This window comes from Rhinatrema bivittatum, chromosome 8 (genome assembly GCF_901001135.1).
Source record: "Rhinatrema bivittatum chromosome 8, aRhiBiv1.1, whole genome shotgun sequence".
Classification (NCBI taxonomy): domain Eukaryota; kingdom Metazoa; phylum Chordata; class Amphibia; order Gymnophiona; family Rhinatrematidae; genus Rhinatrema; species Rhinatrema bivittatum.
This window is the reverse complement of record NC_042622.1, coordinates 43,948,750-43,974,915: the sequence shown is the minus strand read 5'-3', so window position 1 is coordinate 43,974,915 and position 26,166 is coordinate 43,948,750. Positions and strand designations below refer to the sequence as shown.

At 42.2% G+C, this 26,166-nt stretch overlaps 1 long non-coding RNA gene across 1 annotated transcript; it reads left to right on the top strand.

The window, feature by feature from the left end:
- The first annotated feature begins 2,700 nt into the window (after positions 1-2,700).
- LOC115098037 lies at positions 2,701-22,997 on the top strand. The gene is made up of 9 exons (XR_003858395.1): positions 2,701-2,775; positions 3,348-3,524; positions 6,226-6,279; positions 10,691-10,860; positions 11,730-11,800; positions 16,011-16,053; positions 16,370-16,433; positions 22,341-22,417; positions 22,743-22,997. It is a non-coding gene; the product is annotated as an uncharacterized LOC115098037 (long non-coding RNA).
- Positions 22,998-26,166: the final 3,169 nt, after the last annotated feature.

Genomic DNA, 26,166 nt, shown 5'->3' with positions numbered 1-26,166 from the left:
ACAAATCTACACCCGATTTTATAACATGCACGCACAGCCGTGCACATGTTATAAAATCCAGGGTCGGCGCGCACAAGGGGGTGCACAATTGTTCAACTTGTGCGCGCCGAGCCGCGCAGCTTGCCTCCGTTCCCTCTGAGGCCGCTCCAAAATCGGAGCGGCCTCGGAGGGAACTTTCCTTCCGCCCCCCCCTCCCCGTACCTTCCCCTCCCTTCCCCGACCCCCAGCCCTCCCTAGAACCCCCCCTTACCTTTGTTGAAGAAGTTATGCATGTCGGCCGATGGCCGGCCCGCGATCCCGAGCACAGAGACAAATGGCCGCTGCGCCTGGAGGCTCAGGCCCTGCCCCGCCCCAGACCGCCCCCCGCCCCTTTTTGCAAGCCCCGGGAGATATGCGCGTCCCGGGGCTTGCGCGCGCCGCCGAGCCTGTGCAAGATAGGCTCAGCGCACGCAGGGGCAGGCAGGGGCGGCTTTTCGGGGGTTACACGCGTATTTTACGCGCGTAACCCTTTGAAAATCTGCCCCAAAGTGCACTTTTGAAAATTGCTATGATAGTGTGTTACATTGACATGTGTAACTCCTTTCACAATTCCCCTGTGAGGTTTTACATACCTCATTCACGGAGCACATGCTCCAAAATACCCCTAGAGAGGGCGATTTCATAACAGCCTGCAGAGGGCTAAAGTCTGTGAGCACAAAGTACCCGCAGATGTTAGCCAGAATTTTCAAATGAGATTTGTGTACATAAGAATTTGTGGGTTGTGCTAGTACACATGTGAGCATACATACAACTTTTTGGTTGAGTCGCTCAAGAGAAAGCCTTAGGCCCTTGAAAGTTTTCCGTATAATCATTTTTAAAAATGCTGCCATGTTTTACATTTTTTTTGTATAGCTGTGTCCAAAAGTGAAAGATGTGATCAGTATCCTGAATCAAGAGCTGCACACATTTTTAGGTGAGTTACAGATGGAGATGCTTTCTTTACCAGTTGATTCCAGTCACAAACATACATTTTACGGTGATTGTAATCTGCTTTGAAGTGCCAAAAAGCAGAATATAAATCAAATAAATAAATACATTTTAAGGTGAATTTTCAAAACTTAGGGAGGATAATTTTCAAAAAACCTGCCCGTGACAGCATATACACGTGTATGTGACTGTACGTTGATTTACTGGAACATTATACAACAGTGCATATGATATACTCGCGTTTTATACAATCTGGGGTAAATTCCCGACACGCACACATGGTCGTGATGATTTTATAACATGTGATCCAGTACAGGTCGAGGGTCCCTCCCATGTAACTTTACTTCTGCAATGGATAACGTGTAAGTTAAAAAATAAAGAATCTGTGAAGCTTTAAGGGTCAGTACTAACTGAGGGGAGTGAAAGCTATCAAACCACGAGGGGGGAGGGGGGGTTGGAGGACCTATCTTTTAACTGGGTGAACTGGGGATGAACTGGTAAAACTGGAAATGGTGTTTTAGTCATCACAAAGCAAATACAGTCAATTGCTCAACAAGAATGCTTGCAGAGTAGCAAAAGCTTCTGTAAAAAGAGCCATCTTTAAGTTTCTCCTGAAGAATTTTAAGTCTGTTTTGGTCCTTTAAACATCTGCCAGAGCACTCCATATCTTTCGTCCTGCAGCTGAAATTGCTCTTTCTCTCTCTCTCCTCTCACATAGGTGCATAGCTTTCAGGGAAGGTGTTTCTAATATATTTTTCTCTTGTGAGTGCAGCGATTGATTAAGGACTATAGATCTTCAGTAGTGCACTAATATTCTGGCGTACTTTTGCATTCATAACTTTAAAAATCAAAGCAAGAATTGAAAATGATATCCTCAATGCAAATGGTAGCCAGTGTAGCCCGAAGAGTGACGGGATTATGTATTTGATTTGACAGGCCCTTACCAATACCCTGGCCGCAGCATTCTGCGTGACCTGAAAAGCTCAAAAAGTTGATCCTGGCAGTCCTATATATATCATATTGCATTGGACTAAATTAGCTGAGTCTTCCTCCAAGTTATTGTACATTACTTCGAATTGGATAACCTTTATTTTCTTTTATCCAGCATTTCATATATCTTGTCAAATAATTGTCTTGCTTTTTGGTTTACTTTCTAATCATGCAGTTGAGATCCAGCCTGATGTTTATACTGAAATAAAGTACTTTCTGGTGGATGCCCCGGAAGTAACGAACCAACACATTGACCTGGATTTGAAGGTACAGTAATGATCTCTGAAATGTGCCTTGGGTCACGGGTAGACCATTCTTCATCCCTGAAAAGCTGCAAACAGCCCTGGTTTTCAGGAAAATTAAAAGAGACCAAATGTATGCAGAATTTATCTGATATAAACTCAGAACTGAAACCCTGAAAACAAAATCTGTTTGTGTGGCATTTCTGGCAAAAACTTTTGTTAAAAATAAGAGGCAGGTGCAAATCTTGTGATTTCATTGTCGTATTATCTTTGTTACTAAGCAAAATAAGCATGAGCATACTTTCCAAGTCTTGCATAGAGGGAATGTGTCATGACATCACATTGTACTTTTCCAGTTCAGAATGCTATGTCATCATAAAGCTATTAGTTTCCAGATGATATTATAGATTTAGTAAAATAGTAAGACAGGGGAAAAAGGGCTTTTTATTTCATGAAGTCCTCTCTCTCTCTCTTTTTTTTTTTTACCATATTCCACCATACCATATCAAGTAATGCAGCTTTTGTAACAGTAAATGACTTTACAGGGCTGCATAATTACTGATGAATTTCTGTAACTGTAAGTGTGATTACACTGAACTTGCATATTATTTTGAATACTAAGCTAAGGTGTTGATTTTCAAAAGATGAAAGTGGTGAAAATTGGGTTTTCGTCATGTAAGCCTAACCAGTTAAAAAGTCCCCTTCTTTGACCAGCTGCACTGATGTGCTTAAAACCACAAGATTTAGCCATTCAAAAGGGGAAGAGCTTAGAAGCCGTCCTTGGGCGGATTTTGGACTTAGCCAGTTAACAGGTATGTCCCACGCATGCCAGCTCTGTTTAGCCATGTAACTCTGGCCTGACAAATAGCAGACCTAAATCTAACCACTGATATTCTGAACGGTTAGATTTAGAAGGATGCTCATCTGCAGAACTGGCCAGTTAGTTTCAGCTGCATATCCAGTTCAAGATAACTGAGTAAAATTATCCAGTTATCTTATCTGCTCAGTAGGTTTTTTAAAATCAACCCCCAAGTGTCTCTCTGGAGATAAATGACAGATAAAAATTATTTGTGGATGCCCTAACAATTTTAACCCCATGAGCAAGATCATCCTCATATAACCTGGTGATTTCCCTCCTTGTCTTTTTAGGGAGAAGTTTACCCAGTTGGAAATCCAGTGGAGTATCCAGTCACTCCAGAGTCAATCGCTCTTCCAGAAGATAAAAACCACATGCTCCATGCTGGCCTCTCAAACTATTTTTTTAACACTTTAGCATCCAGCTATTTCATGACCGATGCCTTACACATTACTGTCACGAACAAGAAGGTGAGTTATGCCGACACCATAAGCAGAACCGTCAGAGAAAGATGGATGGGGAGAGAGAAAACAGCTGCAGGGTAGTTCATGAATCTCCGTTTCACTTCCAATAAAATGTCGCTACTGTGGAAGCCATAGCCCTGGCATTCAGTATAACAACAATAACTGTGATACTCTTCAGCCGAGGAATAGGGATGCACATTCAATGGATATGAAATGTGAAATTGTAATAACATTTTCATTTACATTGGTTCATTTTAAAAGCAGGGCAATGCAATGCAAAAATAAAAATAAAAAAAATACTCTCTGGTTCCTCCCTCAATTCTGCCTGGATCTTTTTAGCCCAAGACGTCCTTTTTCAGGGGATTGGCGTGATCCCTCTTCACTTCTGCCCTGCCAGTGTTGCAATTGTTAAATGGCGCTGGCAGACTGAGGCCGGTGCCATTATCATTTTCTTCCATACAAGAAAATGGCGCTGATTAGAGATGTGAATCGGAACCGGAATCGGTTCGGATTCCGGTTCCGATTCACATGTGGGGTTTTTTGCATCGGGCCCGATTGCGGTTTTGTTTATCAGCTGCGCCCGAGCCAATAAACAAAAAACCCACCCCGACCCTTTAAAACAAACCCCTTAGCTTCCCCCACCCTCCCGACCCCCCAAAAGAGTTTTTTACAGGTACCTGGTGGTCCAGTGGGGGTCCCGGGAGTGATCTCCCACTCCGGGCCATCCTCCCGCTCCCGGGCCGGCATGTTATAAAATTTCATGGCCGCGCGCACATGCACGCTGGATTTTAAAATCCGGTGCACATGTGCGGGTGGGGTGCGCGGGGCAGGAGTGAATTTTAGTAAACTACTTGTGGCAACGTAATCGGGCCTCCCCCAGTTCCCTTCCAGTCCGCTCCAATTAAGGATCAGACTGGGAGGGAACTTTCCTATCCCTAACCCCTCTCCTCCTCAACCCCTAACCTAACCCTAACTATCCCCATTTGTTTTGTTTTTTTTACTTAATGCTCCGCTGGAGCAGAAGCAACTAATGGTGCTGTACCGGCCCTCCCCCGTCCGTTCCTCGCTCCAGCCCGCCTCTTCTGACAGGCCCAGCACTTGTACACGTATCGGGGTTTATGCAAGTGGCCGGGCCTGTTGTAAAATGCACACAGCACGCCCAAGGCCTAACCATGCGCGTAAACTCCGAAATATACGCGTATGGGCCTTTGACAATTTACCTGAAAGGCCCTTTGCACCACCAGACTTTGTAGTATATTTTCCAAGGAAAATTATATGAGGTCATTTCCCTTTCAAAAAACTGCTGAGAAGTACAAAGGGCCCGTGGACTTTGTGCCAAGTTTTTCAGTGGATGGAATTTAGTTGGAAAAATAATACAAGCAGATCTGAGACTCAGAAAGGGGTTGAACCAGCACAAATTTGCAACTTGTGAGCAGTATCTTCAACTATCAATGCTTCGGCTTATCTACCGTCCATTCATGCAACTTTCATTTATGTTCATAATTTAGTAAATTCATAATTCATGATCTTTAAACATTTTAGAATGTGTACCTAAAGTAAAAGCACATCTTGGGGTCTATATTCAGTCGGGTGACTCACAAATTATCCGGCTAAATGCCAATTTTTATCACAAATATTTGATATTATATGCTTTTTTTTTTACCAGGTTTGGTCTCCAAGCGGATTTCAGAAATTATGACTTAAATATTTCCCCCATTTACCTGGCTACGGTTTAGTTTGATAACTCATTACACAGTGGTATTTTGGGGGCATTCCAGGGTAGTTAGTTAACCAGATAAATTATCCGTCTACCTCTAATTGTACCTTAGAATAGTCCTAAAGATAACTGGATAAACTTATACAGCTATATTCAATAGTAGTAGCTACACCATGGATATCCCCTCAAAGTTAGTCAGATAAATTTACCCTGATAACTTTGCAATCTTGCCAGTGACTGAATATTAACCCCTTATGTTCACTCACTTCATGCTTGGGTCATAAAAGATTGGTTATTCTGACTGCATTCTGACTGCAACTCTTAAGGAGCTCCCTTAGAACATGGAAATATCAATGGGAAAACAAGGTCTGTGGGGAGTTGCAATTGTCTGAGGAGGGTGGGATAGGATGCTGACCTTGGCATGGATACTAGAACTCACAGAAATAAAGCAAGATTCATACACTGCCACTGATCCTGCTGTGATCCTCGTCCTCTCTCCGGAAAAACGTCTAAGCTTGCATAATTCCATGTAGGCTTTTGGACTGTCCAATTTAATTAAACGTACTTCTCTCAAATATATACAAAAATGATAATAAGGCTCAATGCCTGTCTTACATCTTTTGGTGATATCCATGTATAGACAGGTAAAGAGCAATGCACAGAACTACAATCTAAATAAAGCTGTGGCCCTGTTTCTTCAAAAGTTTGGACAGACTATTTAATAGTCAGAGAATTCAGGAATGTGGGTATCATCAGGCAGGCATTTGAAGAACACCAAGGGCAAGATGGGGCAGGTTGTGGGACATGGAGCACTAGGCTTCAGTTCATGTATTGACTACAACTGCCTTCATGAGAAAGGGGATTTCAAATATGTTATATTGACATATCATTTATAGAAGGGTAATCTTGGTCTGTAATGGGTAATATGTAACAAGTGATCATATAAAAACATTTTAATTTATTATAAACATTTCTTGAATTTCCTTTCAGTTTCCCAATGCATTTTGGTTAAGAACCGATGGATATAACCATGTGTTTTCTGAGGTGGGCTATTTTTATTTTATGAATGGTATATTCTATCTCCCTTGAAGTTTTGCCAATTCTCTTCTTCTTCCCAGGTTTCGTGGCACAGTGCCTACTGATTTCTAATCTTATTGGTCTCACAAGTGCCAGCGAGACCAATAAGAGAGATGCACTGCATGTCTCAACTGTATGCACTAAGAATGATTTATTCTCCAGGAATGAGTGACTATTATGTGTGCCAGAATTAAAGAGTGTTTCCGGCACAAGATTAAATTCAGTGAGATAGCTGAGGTCATATGTGTTCTTATCTGCCATGAGCTGGCGTTTCCTTAGGGCTCAGGTTATCTGTTATCAGTCTAATTCTCTGATCCAATTAAGATTATCTAAGGCACAGTTTGGGTGAAGTTGGAATTTCTTCATGCTCATTGATATGTGTGCAAAATAGTAGGGATGGATTCCAAATGCTAAATAAACATTGCACTTTATTTCAGAAATCTCTTCTGCAAATCATTCACTCAGGTTTTTAATCTACTAGCTTTCGAAAAATTCAGATCCACTGTCCTTTGATATATGTATTATGGTACTCAAAAAATACCAAAGAGCAAAAAAGTAGATCAAAATGAGAACATGCACTGAAAGAGCTCCATGGTTAATACTAAAAATCACCACCTTTAAAAATCTTCAGAACTCAAGGAATCTCCTTGGTTCATATTCCAGCTTCTGTTGTCCTTATTATGACTCCTGATGGTATCAATAAGGTGGGAGACTGTTCTTCTGAATTCCCTGAGATTTCCTTATGGGACGTCTGGAATGCAGTGACTCAACTGGAATCTACTTTAACCCAACTTGTCTCACAATTATGCACCTTTACCTCTGAGACTTCTCTTAAGTTTTCTGATTTGGACTCAAGCCTTGGGACTATGGAAACTCTATTCTTTTCTAAATTGTTACAATCAAATGCTACAGCTGCTATTAAAGATAACCTGAGCTTACATTTAATCAAGTGCTTTTGGAAAAGATGAGATTTAAATATCTTCATCTTCTGAATTTTCCACAGACCCATTTAATGTCTGGAATTCAGTTATTCAAAAAATATTTCACAGAGGTATTACAATTTGCTTCTGAAAATAATTTTTTGTTATCTAATTCCTATTATGCTCCTAAAGCTTCTACGCTCAAGTCCATACGCAAAGGTCAAGTAGCACTGTCTGAATTTCCAAAAAGGCTCAAGACCCAGTAAAAAATGTTACTAGCAGTAAATTTCTATGGGTTGGGAATAACTGCATGGAGAGCAGTTGCTACCCTTATGAGAAACATGAGGTAACCTGCATGGCACCCCGGATACTATTATCGGAAGCTTGATGGGCAGATTGTATGGACCATTTGGTCCTTTTCTGCCATTTTTATGTTATTATGCAAAGCTAATAAAGTTACTAATGAACAGGAAGGATGTCTAGATATACTTGTTCCTTTTGATAGCTTAGATATGTCCCATTTCTTATAGACATCACAAGGCAATATTACTTCTTGTGCAACTTTTGTTGTATCTTTTGTTATGAATTCTGACAGAGATTTAGTATTTTGTCAGCATTTCAAACATAAAAATGTTTTGTTTTGTGATCACAAAGAGATGAGTTTTCCTGACATTTGCAGGGCACCTCAGGTAAGAAGGAAACCATTTCTTGCACTGAAGCAGCGTGTTATTGATTTAGATGCTTCCTTCTTTCTGCGATTCCCTTGCAAGTGTGAGGTATTATTTCAGAGGAACAAATTCATTTTTGTTGATGCTCTCTGTTACGATTCCTCCCGTAGTTGGAGCCTTGGGAGGCCTCTCACCTTTCTCTGGAGGCCGCTCCAACGCCGGGGTCTCGCCTGATCTTGTTGCCCAGGTTTTGCTCCATGGCCTGGGAGGCCTTCGATGTCCTCAGGGCCTGCCTGAGGCCTGCTTCAGTCTTCGCCTAGACTTCCTGGTTTGAGCCACGCCCTCCTCCCTAGGGGTCGGCCTGCAGCTCTTCTCTGCAGTTGTAGGGCCAGCCAGGTGTGGCCCATCTGAACTCCTCCCAGGGAGTTGCTTGTTCCTGTCCTATAAAAGGACTTCCTCTTCACTCAGTCTTTGCTTTGGCAATGGTACTAGTCACCTAGGCTATGTCTCCCTTGGACTTCCTGATGGTCCTGTTTGTTCCTGATGTTCCAATCCTGATGTTCCTGCTTGCTTCTGATGTTCCAGTCCTGATGTTCCTGCTTGCTTCTGATGTTCCAGTCCTGATGCTCCAGGATGTGGGACCCATGCCTCTGAGAGTTCCTGCTTCTGTTCCAAGTTCCTAGACTCTTGCTTCTGATTCCTAGTTCCAACTCTAGAGGACCCGAGGGGTTTCCACTACCCTGTGCTGTGTGACTTCCCAAGCTTCTCCCGCTCTTCTCGTGGTCTGCGACCAGCCTCTTGGCTGTGTAGGGCACAAAGGAGACAGTGTGGTCCGCGACCGTCCATTGGGGCCGCCCATTGGCAATGGATTGGTAGGGCATCTGAGGGTCCTGCTCATCCCTCTTGTTCCTGTCTTCGTCCTGAACTCCTCTGTGCTTTGCTCCAAGTTCCAAGATCTTGCTTTCTCCACTTCACTCCTGTGCCAACCTGACCTCCGTTCAGCCTGCCGCCTCTGCTTCTCCCTGCGGCAGGTCCGAAAGGGCTGGGAACGGTCGGAGGACTGTTCAGAGACTACCATAATAGTGTGGTCTCCCGGGGCGTGTAGGTCGGCTGAGTGGCCGGGACCTGGACCACCTTCACCACTGCAAGGGCACACCTCACTTCTCTTCCACTTGGAGAGCCTTGGTATGCCAAGCCTCAAGTGCTTGCTCGAGACTGACGCTAGCCATAACACTCTCCATCTTGAGACTTTTTCTGTGTGAGAAAACACAGGCAACTTAGTCTGAGTTCAGTGGGTTCACTTGGATAGCTGTGAATTTGCTTTAATTTCTTTATTTCTTCTAATCCCCTTTAATTGTGGCATTTATTTTTATGTATTTTAATTTATTTGTTATATCTTCATTAATATCATGTAATGATAAAACCTTATAAATAAATAAATACATCTTTAGATTGAACCGTTTTAGAAAAAGTGTATCAGCATGCCTGACATGTAAGACTGGACAGCTGTCTCAATCTCCAACAGTCTTCTCAATCATGTACCCAGATATTAATCTAAAATGATGCATTATTCATTCCTCAAATCAATGCAAATTGTTTTTATTTTTTATAATGCAAATAAAACTATCAAGCCAACTGTGTTTTTGCATTGATTTGAAGAATGAATAATACATCATTTTACATAATTGAGAAGACCAACGGAGACTGAGCAGCTGTCCAGTCTTACATGTCAAGCTTGCTGATACACTTTTTCTATAATCGTTCAATCTAAAGATTTTTAAAAGTGGTGGTTTTTTTTAGTATCAACCAGGGAGGAGCTTTTTGTAGAGGTGTGCAGGCAAAAAGTTTTCGTTGCGTACGCAATCCGTATTCGTGGGGGGTCAATTCCATTTCAATCGGACATATGGAGAATTCAATAAGTTGTCGATCTGTAAATAAGTTACTACTAAATTAACTACAACCCCCCACCCTCCTGACCCCCCCAAGACTTACCAAAACTCCCTGGTGGTCCAGCAGTGGGGTCCAGGAACTCACTCACACCCTCGGTGCTAGTTTCATCATGGCGCCGATAGCCTTTGTCACAGGGGCTACCGGTGCCATTGGTCAGCTCCTGTGACATGGCCATCGGTGCCATCTTGTGCTCCTACCATGTGACAGGGGCTGACCAATGGCACCGGTAGCCCTTGTGACATAGTATGGGCAAAGGCTATCGGCGCCATTTTGAGACCTGGCCTGGCGTCGGATGGCAGGTCGCTCCGGGACCCTCGTTGGACCCACAGGGACTTTTGGCCAGCTTTGGGGGGCCTCCTGACCCCCGCAAGACGCCAAAAGTCCAGCGCGGGTCCGGGAGCGACCTCCTTTCACGCCAGCCGCCCGATCCCAATACTCAAAATGGCGCCGATCACCGTCATAGTATCGCCTTTGCCCTCACTATGACGGTGATCGGCGCCATTTTGAGTATTGGCGGGACGGCGATTTTGAGTCTCAAAATGGCGGCGATCGGCGCCATTTTGAGTATTAGGATCGGGTGGCCGGTGTGAAAGGAGGTCGCTCCCGGACCCCCGCTGGACTTTTGGCAAGTCTTGTGGGGATCAGGAGGGGAGTCGCGATGCATTTCGCCTCCCCACGTATTTAACAGATAGCAAAAAAGAAGTTGCGGATTTCAAATATGTGGAAAACGGATGCACATCCCTAGCTTTTTGTTCATTATATATATATTATGATGCCATGATAGAATGTATTGTATTATCACACAGTTATGTTCATTTCTGTGTTTTAAAATCTCTACAGAATATGCTGCACTATCCTGAGTCATTGCCCTTGGCAATGACAGTCTCAGCCACTCGAGTACCTGTGGTGACTACTGCACCTGGCAATCTGACCCTGAATATGATGGGCTTCCTCAAGGCATTTACAGTGCTGCCAGACTCAAACACCAAAGCTGTCTTTCATTGTACCTGGTAAGAACTGTAGCATGACGCTAAATTTAGTCTGATTCCCTAGATAAGGCTTTGATGAGTACATTGACTTCAGAAGAGTTGCAACATAATGTCTTTGAGATTGATTAGTTAGGATTAAACATTGGCCTTCTCCTACTACTCTACCTGTGTTACAGCCTGTCTTTGTCAAACCTCATATTATAAAATGTAACAATTCAATAAATAAGATATTTTAAATGTATTTAGTGCTGCTAAAAAGTGAGTACTAATAGCTCTGATTTTAGTCCTCTGCACAAAACATATGGACCGTGGAAGTACAAGCGTGTTCATTCACCGCCCAACTAATGAACCCCTTGAGTCATCTTTTAGGGGGCCAAGATGCCATTAACTGTCTAACAGTGACAAGGTAACACTGTGAATTGGAGTAATAATTAATTAATGGTGATATTAATGATGCAATCATGTACTTACTAGAAGCTAACCTGAGATCACCCTCTAAAATCTAAGTTACATGAAAAGTTTCTGTTGGTCACTTATGAGATTGCTTCATGTTATGGAAGGAATGGAAAGAAGAAATATTCTACTACCTCTATAAAGGCAAACATAATACATGAATAAGGAGGTCACTAGAGTAACATGGGTCATTAACAGAACAGAGTACCACATCTAAAAATATCTGTACAAAGGAAGACGCGATTTCAGTATCTACTGATACAATACAAATAATGAAATGATGTGGTTTTATTTTACATTCTTTACTGATCATTATCCAGTAGACCTGAGTGTCCTGCTTTTGAGAGAAACTGAAAGTTATGTCTGTCTGTCTGTCTGTCTGTCACAGAAATAGATATCTCATCTGATTCTGGTAATCCCTTCTCTGTTCCCTGCAGGAAGCCAGTCTCAGTACCCGGATCCTGCAAATATCAGAACTGAATCTGACCGGCTCCCTTACCTTGCACAGGTAAGATAATCCTCTTCCTAACTTTCACATAAACTCACCAAGAACACGGACTGAGCAATAATCGAAGAAGAGAGCCTGGAGTTACATTTACTCTTGTCTGAGACTGAAGGCTCACTTGTAGATGGGTTATACCCCAGGTGTGAAATTCTGTGGGAGTAAAAATGCCTGTTCTCTGTGGGACTGTGCAAGAGTGAAAGGGCTTGAATGCCCTCTTTCTTTCCCCTTTGTCCAGCTAACCATAGATCATTTGGTGGGGTTTCGGCTAATCTGGTAATAACCATATATTTTAAAATAATAACATACGATGACGGTGATTATTAGAGATGTTATACAGTGTATACTGTATCATTCTACTGGGAAGAAGAGTCTTACAAAACAATGAAAGAAAAGAGAGCAATCAATAGATCAAGAAAGAAAGGTGGAGATTGGGGAAGGTATTCTAAGAAGGGTCTGTATAATTAAGGAAAACAAAGAGCAAAGGCAACAATAAATTTGATTGTCAGGAATTTCCAAAATGAGATGTATTCCCCCCCCCCCCCCCCCCAATTATTAGCGATATCGGACCACAGAACTATAGCAAGACCTTAGTTGCTTTGTACTTTACCGAAAAGCTCCTTTGTTCAGAATTGAGAAGAGTCCGGAGCAGCTGAGAGTTGGAGGGACTGCAATCAGGGTCCAGTACTGAGTTCCACCACAAGGATTAACACATGAAACTGCACCATTACCAAGTCTCTGTCCATCTGGGGGAAAAAATCTACCTACTCCTCGTAACTTGGATTGAATTTTGTCACTGGGTATAGTTTATTGGTGAAGCCGAGAAGAGAAGGAGTTTGGGGATTTTTGGAACATCAACAATTAGGCCTTTTTTACAGTTATTGAAAATGGATGTAAAAGGTATCAAGATCTCTGGCTGTACCACGTACAAAAAACAATTAGTTATCAAAAATGCACTTAAAATATTACGGATTAAAATTTCACATAAATGAAGCTGGAGAGAAATCAGCATCGTGGTAACACTGCTGAGACAGAAACTCTGTCAAGGGCATTTCAGTACTCCAGGATTTCTGGGGATAGAGCCAGGAAGCGAAGAGATGAGCTGGCATATCCAGGATAATCAGTAAAGTAATGCAGAGTCATGAAAACATTCCTCAGAGGATTTTTTTCCAACTCTGAGGAATTTTTGAACAGTGAAATACTGGTGAAAGAACAAAATATAAATATGTAATGCACATTTCCAAAGATAACATGCCAATCACTAAAAATTCAAAATAATCTTTTTTTTACCTTTGTTGTCTAATCTTTTCTAATCAGTTGATCCCAGGTTTTTTTTTTCCCCACATTCCTTTTCTCGGTCTCTTTTTCTCTTTCTGTTTTTTCATTTTCTCCACCTGTCTTCTTCCCTTCCTTCCTCCATCCACACCCATACACTGGCAGTCTCACACATCCCCACACATCCCCACACACAGGCTCTCACCCAACCAATACATACACTCAGGATCTCACCAAGACACATACTCCCATACACACACAGGCTCTCAAATCCCACCTCCACACACACACACAGCCTCTCACCCACCCAGGCTCTTACCCTCACTCCCGCTCACAGAGGGAGGCACCCTCACACACAGGCAGTCACACATACACCTCCACCCAGGGGATCTCACCCAGCCACACACTCGCATATACCACCTCTCACCCACCCACACCCATACACACACAGGTTCTTAACCCCCACATATATACAGCCTCTCTCTCTCTCTCACACACACACATACACACACACCATCTCATCCACCCAGGTAGTCATCCACACCCCCTCCCACCCATCCCCCTCCCACACACACACACACATGCACTGGCTCTCACACCCGGTACTCATGCACACACACACACAAGCAGTCACCCACACCCACAAGCATTCACCACCCCACCATCTAGGCTGTCACCCAGCCACACACATACAGGGCCGGGGCCTATCTTCAGCCACCAGTGGGATGGGGTCCACTGACAGCCTCTACGTCTTCTCTTTCTCTCTCTCTCTTCAATTGCCATGGGATAGGCTCCAAGGTGACCTGGGGTGGGCGACAGCAGGAATCGCATTTATCTAAATGTCATCTCCTGCTGTCATGGGGCTGATCTTGCAGTAAGAGCTTTGAGACTGGCCCCGTCACACCAGGAGATGACATGAGGATAAACGTGACTCCTGCTGCTCTGGAGGAGGTGTAGGGATATGTGATGCCACAGACTGGATTGTAAACTAAAAATAATAGACTGCAGATATATGATGAATTCTTATGTACTTAGATTCTAAACACCATCATATTTATGCAACACTAATAGCATAAAGAATAGGTTGTCTTATTAGGAGTAAACCTCATATAAAATGGCGGGCTTGGATTGAGTAGGGGTTTGATTCATCCCTGCCTGATTCAATTCCTGAGCAGGGCGCTAAAAGCAGAGATGGTAACTTTTAAACAACCACACAGGCACACATGTATGCGGTGTGCTGGCTCACGCCAATGGACTTGGCCTTCTTAATATATATGTGCATATATGTGCGCATAAAATAAAATAGGCTGTATGCACAATTTTATATGAACACGCACATGTGTGTGCAAATGTCGCCTCTACCGCGTAAGTGGGGGGATTTCAGTAGATGTGCACGCCAATGCAATTACCAGTTTACCCAGTCTATTCCCAGTGCACCCATTTAAAAGCTAGGATTTCCTAACCTCCCTACTTAATAAGGCTCACTTTTACCCTTTTAGCCCTAACTCTTAAAACCTCACTAACTAGCCTTGGTCTTTTTGTTTTATTACTTACTAGGGATGTGAATCGTTTTTCTGATGATTGAAAATATCGACATTTTCAAACTCGTCAGAATTCGGGGGGCCCCCCGAACCCAATAGGAAAACCTCACTAAATTTTTTGTGGGGTTCTCTTATAATTTTTTTGGGGGATGGGAAGAAAGGGCACTTAAAAATAATCCCCAAACCCACCCCGACCATTAAATTTAATTCTTAAATTTAATTCTTTTGCATCCTCCACCCTCCCGGCCCCCCCCCCCCCCCAGAAGCACTGGGATGGCCCGCGCCATCGCAGTGCTCCTACCATGTGACAGGGGCCGGCCAATGGCATGGATACCCTGTCACATGCTAAGGGCAAAGGGCCATCGGCGCCATTTTTATTAGTGGCAGCCAACGGCCTGAGAGCAGGAGATCGCTCCCGGGACTCCCGCTGGACCACCAGGTAGTTTAAAAATTTTGGAGTGGAGAATGTGAAAGAATTAAATTTAAAGGGTCGGGGTGTTTTTTTTGTTTTTGTTTGTTTTTTTGGCACGACACAGCCGATTCAAACAAGTAAGAATCGCGGGAACGAAGATTTCCCGCGGTTTTTACCTGAACTCGATACCGGAAATGAGTCTGGTACCGATTCACAACCCTATTACTTACACGCCATCCATTTCAGAAGTAAAGTTATGCAGATTGGGACCCCGGCAAACACTTGTGCATGTAAATACTTACGGGCTGGTTTCATTCAAAAATCCAGGAACACCCAAGCCCTGCCCAGACCATGACATTCCTCCCCCCCCCCCCCCCCCCCCTTTTTTTTTGAAAAAAATGTTTTGTGTGCATACCGGCCCAACGTCTGTGCATACCTCTCCCAGCTTTGGTGCACGTAGGGCTTTTAAAATTCGCCTTTGAGCACAGCCGCAGAAAAAAAGCTGTTTGCAGCCATGCGCACACACAGCTTAGAGGGTACAGTGTGCGTGTGTGTGTGCACACATACAGGTCATAATCTGGCGCACAAAAAATCCCTGGCTCATAGTGCACAAATTTGAACTCAGTTTATGAAAAGTTGCACAAAAGAACATTTTTTTGCGCACATAGCCTCTCAAAAATTTGAAGGAAGACTGGAGCTGGCCAATCCAGCAGCCTGTCTGGAGGTGCTGTTCAGGACTAGTGTGCTCCACCCCATTCTCCTAACTCAGGGCTTAATCTAGGGACATCTAGTGGAGGTCCCTGGGGAGGTTTCTTGATGCAGATGGCTCTATCCTAAATCAAATGACACAACACTTTAAATAAAGTGTGGCTGAATATCCGCTGCCCAGCTGTTGAACATCAGCATCGCTCTGCATGAACTATTGCAGGATGAGAGTTATTAAGAAACTTTTTAAAATAAGAATCCTGCACTGTTCTTTCTCCTTTAGGTTTGAGATCTATGACATCAACTCTGCAGTTGGTGATGTTGATGTAAGTTCTTGATTTGAGGTGCATGCTTTTATTAAAATTTTTACAAACCCATCAGGATCCAGGGCTGGCTGATTCCGAATTCTTTCTCCTGAAAGTTTTGGTGGATTCCCATCATCAAGGACACAGTGAGCAGACAAGATCCATATTTCCTTAAATTTAGTGGAAAAATGTTAACTACATGTTATGTATTACAGTATTTTTCTACCACCATACCAAATAGAGCAACAGCACAACAGTAAAAATTCCATACCTGAAAGATGTGAGAGACTGCTCGTGTATCACAGTGACAGGTTCACAGCTGTGTTTCCTGTTTCAGGCATCAGCTCTGGAGAATGCTATGGAACGTGTTCTGCGTTATACAATTATGCCAGCTATTAATGGTGAGGTTAATTGAATGTTTCTTTACCTGCACTAATCCAAGGGGTTCCAGGAACTGACAGTGAGTCATTTATAGCATACTGATGACTTTATACCATACTAACAGAATCTGGGCCGATGTTGGATTTATCAAGTGCAAAATCTGTTGTCAAGAATAGAGATCATAAGCTCCAGTAGTGGGTAAGATTCTTGATTACATATGGCAAAGCACTTGTTGTATGCTTATTGTAACAGCCCCCAGTTTCCTGTGGCAGATTTTTCAAGATTCTGGGGAAAGGGTTAAGAAATTCTGTGACAGATTTTTCAAAATTCTGAGGCAATTATGTAGCAAATTGACTTAATTTTGCACAAAGTTTCACATCTCTCGCTATGCAAAAAAAGTCATTTTTATGGAACACCTTTCATATTGTTTTTAATAAGACTGTGCATTTGAATGATCCAAATGTGAAATTTGTTCTGAATGAGTCAACTTTCAGTTCAATTTGGGTCATTAGAATGAAAAGGGCTCAGTCTCCCAAAAACATCCAAATTCTTTTCAGCTTATTCAGTTCAGTCCCATTAAAGTAGATGAAGGAAGCAAGGCCATTTGTGGATGGGACAAGGAAGGTACAGAACCAATCATATTTCAGAACTTTTCAACCAGCCTCTCTCAGTTGCAAGTTGCATAGATCGATGTCATCATATTTATTTTAGGTGAAATTGAAACTAAGAGCTTTTTGAACAGCCAGTAATAATTTTATTCTCCATTATTCCTCTCTCAGAAAGGCAGAGATTTTGAAGCCCCTTGTTTCAAAATTCCAGAATTAAAGAGAAAATTAGAAAAAAAAAGTTGTACAGTCTTTGTCAGTGTGTCCTAGTTATGCTGTTAGCAGCAAAAGAAACTGTAATGTCTTTGTCAGAGGGCAAAGTGTAATTGCATATCAACAGGGTAAGACTGAACTTACATAGTAGACATGCAGCATGTGTCAGTGTCTGTATAAAACCTCCTATAGAGAGAGATACAGAGTGAATTTTTTTGTAGTGTGTAGAGTAGCCAGTGACTCACTAACAGAGGACAGCTTGCTTTCTCTGAATAAAAGATTCAATGATACCGTGACACTCTACTAATTCTTCTATGTATGATTCTTGGGGTTTTAATGTTACTATGTTTGCTGCCATGCCCCTTAATATATGCCTTGGAGTATTCATGCTACTTTGCTTAGTGCCATACCTCTCTTTCTTTGCTTCGGGGTCTTCATGCCATTGTGCTTCCTGCCATACTTCTCACGCTATGACTTGGGGCATTGGTGTCTCTGTTGGTGCACCTTGCTCTTCTTTTGGTGCCTTAGGGTGTTTATGCCACTATTTGTTCCACTTTACCCCTCTCATAGTGGCTTGGCTGTTGGCTCTTTGCCTCCCATGGTGCCATGGGGTGTTCATGCTATTCTTGGTGCTTTGGGTTGCTGTTGCCTCTGCTGTTGATGCCCGCCAGCAACTTTTATAAAACTTGAATGGAAAATAGGATGTACTCCTTCCCCCTTAACTTTAATGGAAACTTTAATGGAAACAAATGATCCAAATGAAATGAATGAGTATCTGAAAGTTCTTTTTCACTCAACGCACAATTAAACTCTGGAATTTGTTGCCAGAGAATGTGGTTCGTGCAGTTAGTATAGCTGTGTTTAAAAAAGGATTGGATAAGTTCTTGGAGGAGAAGTCCATTACCTGCTATTAAGTTCACTTAGAGAATAGCCACTGCCATTAGCAATGGTTACATGGAATAGACTTAGTTTTTGGGTACTTGCCAGGTTCTTATGGCCTGGATTGGCCACTGTTGGAAACAGGATGCTGGGCTTGATGGACCCTTGGTCTGACCCAGTATGGCATTTTCTTATGTTCTTATGTTCTTATGATCCAAACCACATGAAATGAACAAAACAGGACACCAAACAAAAACTCTGAACCAAATCAAAAATATGTACATAAATACTCCTAGTTTTTAAACAATAATTAAACTATTTACAAATATTCAATTTACCAAGTACAAAAATCAAGTATGTATCAAGTATAGACATGTTACAAACTTTTAACTAAGAAATATGAATTTTGGTTTGAATTGAAAAACAATTCAACCATCCTTTTTATATTTTCTTGATGAAATCCACCCTTCCAATGGAGAGGAGGGTAAAGAGCATGCTACCATTTAAGTAAACTACAGCAGAAAAAAAAAAAAAAGAGGGCAATGTAACTATGTAACATGAGGTGCCAGCCCAGGAAAACCAGAGAGAGATTGAAAAGGTTGTCAGACCATTTACTATGAAGGTGCTTAAATGACTTTGAATAAATGAGTTAAGAACTCAGGTAGAGGATTTGCATGTGGATTTATCAAGTGCATACTCTGTTGTCAAGCTCCAGTACCAGGCAAGATTCCTGATTACATATGAAAAAGCATGTTACTGTATGCTTATAGTAACAGGTAGGGGATTTGCATTTCACAGCTCCCTTGACTACTGCTGGTAACTTACAGTGAAACACCACTTTAAAAACAAAGGATAGCAAAATCCTACATACAGAACTTTGACTGAAGAAGTCTTACATTGCAGAATTCTGACTGAGAGTGGGATTTGTGAAAGAAATGTACTGAAAAACAGTCCTAGGAAGCACACAGATTCTCACCCTGACTAACAAGGGGAGTCAGAACTCTTGGGTACATAGTTCTCAGACACAATAAAAGGCCAGACAGGATGGAAGGACTTGCCCATGTTCTCTTTCCATAGTCGGCCTTTTGGCTGATATGAGGTGATTCCTCCAAGCTTAACTTAAGCTAGAATCACTGAAAGTGGAGACTGCTGAGGGCCTGAATTACTGAGTAATAAGCAAACCATGAGCCTAGTAGAGATGTAAACCCAAGCAATGGAAAAATCCTCTTACTGAGGAAGAAGAGCTTAAGGACAGAGGTGGATCCAAAGGTGGAGTTGGTTCCCCCCCCCCCCCCCCCCGACAGATGGGGACCCCAGCAGCAAATCGGCAGGTGACATCAGGTCTTCCAGGAGGAAGGGGACTCCAGTGGCAGATTGGTAGGTAACATCTGCTCCCCAAGGAGAAAGGGGACCCCAGCAGCAGATCAGGAGGTAATCTCGGGTCCCTCAGGAGGGAAGGGGACCCTGATTGGATGATGATATCTTGCCCCTCTTTTGGTACCTTAGGGTGTTTGTGCCACTATTTGTTCTGCATTGCCCCTCTCATAGTGGCTTGGGCTGTTCATGCAACTGTTGGTGCTCTTTGCCTCCCATGGTTCCATGGGGTGTTCATACCATTCTTGGTGCTTTGGGATGCTGTTGCCTCTGCTGCTGACTCTACAGTGGAGAGTGGACTAAGAGACTACATTCTGCAACACTTCCGGTCCAAAACTGCTGTCAGCCTTCGAAAATGTGTCCAGACAGTAGTATGAAATGAACGAGTGTACAAACGACCATGTGGCAGCTTTGCAGATATCTTCCAGAGAAACATCTTTTAAATGAGTGATGAAAGAAGCCATAGCTCATATTTGATGGGCTTTGACTGGATTAGTGAGGTCAAGTCCTGCTGCAGTATAACATTGTTGAATACAACCTGTTATCCAGTTGAATAAGGTGCATTTGGTCACTGGGCTACCCAGCCTATTAGGATGGGGCTGAGTTCCTCTCTTGTAATAGGCAAGAGCCTATTTGCAGCCCAAAGTATGACGTCACTTTTCCCTGGCATGTGCATGCAATTGGTGAGAGAAAGTAGTTTAGATTTTGGACTAATTGAGATGGAAGGCCGACACAACCTTCAGTAGGAACTTTGGATGTATGCAGAGCAGCATTCTATTCTGGAAGAATTGCAAATAAGAAGCATAGTGTACAAAGGCCTGAAGCTCACTGACACATCATGCGGCGGTCACTGCTTCTAGAAAGACCACTTTCCATATCAAGAATTTGAGTGAGGTGAAGTCCAATGGTTCAAAGGGTGGACCCATGAGACGCTGAAGTACATTTAAAACCCATGGTACCTGAGGTTTGTAAATTGATGGATGCAGGCTCCACAACCCTTTCATGAATTTGAAGATGAGAGAATGAGTTGAGCTGGCCTGTTATCGACCAAGACATGGTACACCACAATGGGCACTTAAGTGAACTCTCACCAAAGCTAGAACAAGCCCTGAGGTTGAGAGAAATTGCAAGTAGGATAACAATTGTCTCGGCACGCAATGAAAAGGATCGAGCCCACTCTGATAATTTCAATTATGCATGCATGTTTTAAAATATACAGTTGGATTTTACATAGGCAAGTCCTACCTTATTTTGAGTACAAAACATATGCACGTGTATTCTTAAAATTGGTAGGAAAAATGCACGCATTCAATGCATTGAAATACTCGCTTTCAATGGATTGCATGTATTTGCGCGTAAGCTTACATAGCATGTGTATGTTGTGGGTTTGGGTTATAGGATGTGTGTATCTGAGACACGTGGGTTGTAAAATTCTATCATACATCTCCAAGCAGTCTTAAACAAACACATTTGTGGCTGCACGGAGTTGTTTGAAAGTTATTCTCAATATGACTGCTTTTTTTTATATAAATCAATTCAAACAAATTCCAGCCTTTTGGATTTAGTTGGATATAAGCTAGGAGAGTGCCGGGAAAAAAATTATTTTTTTCTAATTTTTTTGTTTTGTTTCAAGCCATTCCGTTTAAAATTTGTTTTCATTTTAGTCATTTCAATTTGCCTCTGTTACAGTCAGTGAGGACCTTCTTCCTCTGGACTCTAATGGAAACAAAAATATCCCCCTTCCCCAGCATTTTTGTCTCCTGCCAATGGAACTTGTCCCATGCCTGCCGACCCACCACCATGCATATTTCTTCTTCCTCTATTCCCCACTCTCTCCATACACACCCAAACATTGGTTATCGTGAGCCGCTCTCCTCCTTTTCACCTCCTCCAGCTACCCAGACCATCTCCACTCCATTGGCAGGATGGGGTCAGCCAGGGACCTGGGCTATCTCCTCTCTCCTTTGTCCACTGGCTGCATTGGCTCCGCCAGCAGTCTTGACCTTACAGCAGCTAAGGGGGCTGGGATCTGCCAGCAGACTGTCTCCAGTCTACTTAATCCTCTGGGGGGGGGGGGGGGGGGGAAATGGGTCCACGAGTAGCCCAGGCTGTCTGCTCCACTTTGGCTGCTGGTAGGATGGGTTCTGCTAGTGACCCATAAGAACATGCCATACTGGGTCAGACCAAGGGTCCATCAAGCCCAGCATCCTGTTTCCAACAGTGGCCAATCCAAGTCAAAATTCCTGGCAAGTCTTCCATCCTTATAAAAACAAAAAACTAATGAAATTAAAATGAATTTTATGGGCATTTTTTTCTTCATGTCATTTTCAAATGACACCAAATGAAACAGCTTGTTTTCATTGTGCTTTCATGTCATTTGAAAATATCCTCAGTATGAACCAAATCAAAACTGATTAACTGAGTAAATCCCAGGCCAATATTTGCAGATCTGAGGACAGAGTCATACCTACTTTTTCACTGTTTATCAGTCCTTAAGATTAAATTACTGTATTAGCATTGAGCATCGGATGTTTTGCTTTCAGTCAGATAAGGTAATAGTCAATTTTCATAGCAACTATGCTCTATTCACTAACTTCCTGCCAATAGCCAAAAAGTACAAAAGATGGAGCTTTCCTCATTATGATGTATTTTCACACAACTAAAAAGCTTAGTTTCTGTACATCCACTGATTGTGCAAGTCTTCTGCACTGATCTTTGCATCACAATTAAATTCCAGAGCTTTATTTTTTTTTTCATGAGAGAAAAATAGAGAAATTGACTTTTCTTTCACATGTTCGTGTTCCTCACAGCTTATAGCAGGACTACCTAACAGATTTCTTTCATTGTATCTTTCAGAGAGGCTCTGGCAAGGATTCCCTCTTCCATCCTTGGCCGACATTGCCCTGCATAATCCTGTCATTACTATTAACCAGGTGAGAACGTAGGAATCTTGTTCCTATAAGTCTGGTTTCTTACTTTTCCTCCTACCTCCTGACTACATTGGAGTAAACCAACTGGTTATGCTGGAAACAATACAGGCATTGCTCCAAAACTAAGGAATGCAGACTGGAGAAGTGACAAAAGAAAGGCTATGCTGCCATCTATAGCCCAATGGCATTATTGCATTCACATGAATCAGTACTGAACGATGTCACATAACCGAATAGCCAGAATTTCCATTTCAGTTCTTGCAATTAGAAAAGTCATAGTAAACACTTATATGGCATGGTATACTTTCTGCTGTCTTTTTCTTCTCAGGACTGTGTGCTAATCTCCACCGATATGAACTATATCCCCTGGAGAGGCTTGCTCAGGGAACTGTCGCCCGAGGAATAACGGACATAGCATCTTCCATTGCCCGATCACTTCCTTTTCCTTTTACCAGGAATTTCAGTGTGGAAGAGGAAGAGACTGCCTTGCTACCTGGTTCAATCCAGAGAAAGTCAAGTTTTAAAATGCCTCTGTAGAAAGCGTGACATGTAAGATGAGATTTTATAGCAATCAATGCAGTGGGCTGGCAGTGGGTGGGGGCTGTGGAGCTTGGGAAGGGCTGTTTTTCCTTACTTGATTTTATATTCTCCTGGATTTATGTAACAGTTTTGGATCTTGCATATCTTTGCTGTATTACAATAAAAGTTTTTGGATTCAGAACTGATGCTGATTTTTAAGTTTTTAAGGATGAAAGATTAATCCCTCTAAATTTCAAACAATACTGTGTCAATGTCCTTCAATCCTATTATTTTGCCAGTTGTGAAAAGGCAAGTCAGTTCTTCTTTTATTATTTTTTATATTGTGCATTTTGTGGCACTTCGAAGCAGATTGCATTCAAATACTATAGATATTTCCTTATTCCCAGAGGGCTTACAATCTTAGGACCTCATTTACTAAGCATTTTTCCCATCAGAAAATATTTCTCCATGGAAAAAGTCATGGATGCAAGGAATGGCTCCCAATGGAAAAGGTGGGCTGTAGACAAAAACGGAGGCGATTCTAAGAGCTTGGGATATGTACAGAGGATTACCAGAAGCAAGGAAGTGTGGGCAAAGCCAGAGATTGTCTGGGGGGGGGGGGGGGGGGGGGTGAGGGAGGTCTATGGCATTGTCCCAGAGGTAGAATCAAGAAGACTGGATGGGCTGATTAGTGCTGAATGCATGCATGACCTGATGATACTCTGGAGTGAGCACAGAAACATTTCCCATTCTATTCAGATTTTCGGCTTGGTTTCCTGCATGAGGCATCTGATTAAGTTGTCATGCTGTAATGTGTGCTGGGGCAAGGGGGATTTTTCTCTCCTGAGGCTACAGTCATGCTTTAAAATAGATATTGGGCATGCATTTTTTTTTTATTCCATTGGGCAGCCAAAATCTGCACTTAATGAGCCATAATAAAACAATATCCTTTTCCTGGATTTTGGAGTCAGTGTGTCTGTGTTGTAATAGTTTCTGCTAAGCACACAAGAAATGTAATAATCATGTTTGCTATTATGTATGCCGCTTAGGGCCTAGGCATAAGCAATTAAGAAAGTTTAATAAATACAAATGGCAGTAGGACTCCTGCGGCACCTGTAAAGTTTCTTTCAGGACAAATGTTCTTGGCCAGGGTAAGGTGACAAGACAATATCTGCCATGGAAGGTTTCCCAGCTCTGTTTGCTTACTTGTTTAATAAGTGAGTGGGGAAGAGCTTCTGTACATGTTTACATAGCCTCAGAAACAAATCCAGAGTACAAGTGTAAATCTCCATTGCCAAAAACAGTTAAACCATTACTCACCACACAAAGCTATGTGTTCAAAAGAGCCCTAGAGGTCTTGGAAAGGTAAACAGGTGGCAGTGTGAAGAGAAACCTGAAAGGCTGCCATGTGGGAGCTGGAAGGCAGCTGGCAAATCCACAGATATACAAACACACTACACATCCCGGGCTGGCAGAGACACTAATTAAAAACAAATGTTTACAAACTGGGAAACATTGTAACATGGTGCACAAGCTTAGCTGGCAAACCTCAGCATAAGTGACACCAGTTTTGGAAGCAGACTTAAGACCCTTACAGGGCCATTCATTAAAACGCGATAACGCCCTACCGCATCGTGATGTTAGCATTTAAATGAGGAAAAGGGGAGGGGTTTGAGCGGGGTTAGAAAAACGTTCTTTATGGTACCACTGCAGGCGATAATGTTTTATAGCGGAATGATGAATCTAGGCCTATATAAGTTTTCCTTGAAAATTATCCTTTTTTTTTGGTTTACTTTCTTTTTTTTCTTTTTGATAATTTTTATTGCTTTACTAATGAATCAAATGTTGATCACCTTAAACCACTTCTTGTTCATACATAACTTTTCACAACCAAAATCATTTGCAAAAAAACATTTTTTTTTTTGAAAACCCAAAAAGATTTTGAAAAACCAAAAAATATTTGGAGGGAGAAAAGTGATGTTTCATAAAATTGTTTCAAGGTACCATCCAGGTTACCCTTAATGATTTTTAATCATAAACACCATAGTCCACCCTACATTTTCTCACATCAGAAAAACCTTTTTTTTTTGTTTTTCTTTAAATAGTTTTATAAAATGTTGTGAAAAGTCCATGGTAAACCTGAATGTAAAACGTCCACCACCACACTAAACATCATTCATGTTTGTTTCTTGTAATGCTTCTTAGTAAGCCATACTGTTGCAACTGTGATCCTGAGAAATCGATGCAACTGAAGTGTCTTATGCTTTAAGGGTGATCAACATTTGATTCATTAGTAAAGCAATAAAAATTATCATAAAGAAAAAAAAAGAAAATAAACAAAAAAAAAAGGGTATGCAGGATAGGTAGTGACATTGGATTCAATTTCCCCCATTTTTGTGGATTGGGTGGTAGTACATGTTTGAAAATTATCCCAGCATCACAACTTGCACACAATTACTCCTCCTATTATTGGTGCATGTAGTTTTACTAAGAGAATTTCTGAGCTCATTTTTAAGATCATAAAGAATGTGTGCAAGTCTATAACAGGGTATCATCAAGCTTGGGTGAGACACCAATACAAAATGTAATCTTTTTGAGACTTTCCTTACTCCAAATGATGTCAAAGCTTCACCAAGGTGTACTGTGCTGTTCGTATGTCTCACTCTACATGCGAAACTGGCCCCTAAACTCTGTACCACCACTAACACCTCATCTCGACCCATCAGGTGGCCTCCTATAGAGATATAAATAGGTGCACACAGTGAACCCTCCCCAGAGGCTCTCTCTCACTCCACTCTACTCCACTCCCTCCCCTCCCCCCCCCCCCCCGCCCAGAAATAGCCAAAATGCCATTCCAAAAATGTATCACGAATTGTGTTATGGCCATTTCACACATATCGCACAGCTTAATGCTACGGAAAAAGGTGTAGTTATTTCCAGCATTAAAACAGTGCGATAGCATGTGTTGTGCTATCGCACGGTGCGATATGGCCCCTAATTTCACTAATTTCCGCCCATTACTCCTCCCCAATCCCGCCCACCCAAAAAATTTGCATTCGTACTGTGCAGTACAGCATTTTTCGCATGCGATAATGCATTATCGTATGCGAAAATTCCATAACGCACTTTCATGCATGACCCCCCTTAGCCTGCTCAATGGCAGGTCTAAGCTTAGATGGACAAGACTTATCCCACTAAGTAGCAATTTATCTGGGGATAAGTTTATCCGGCTA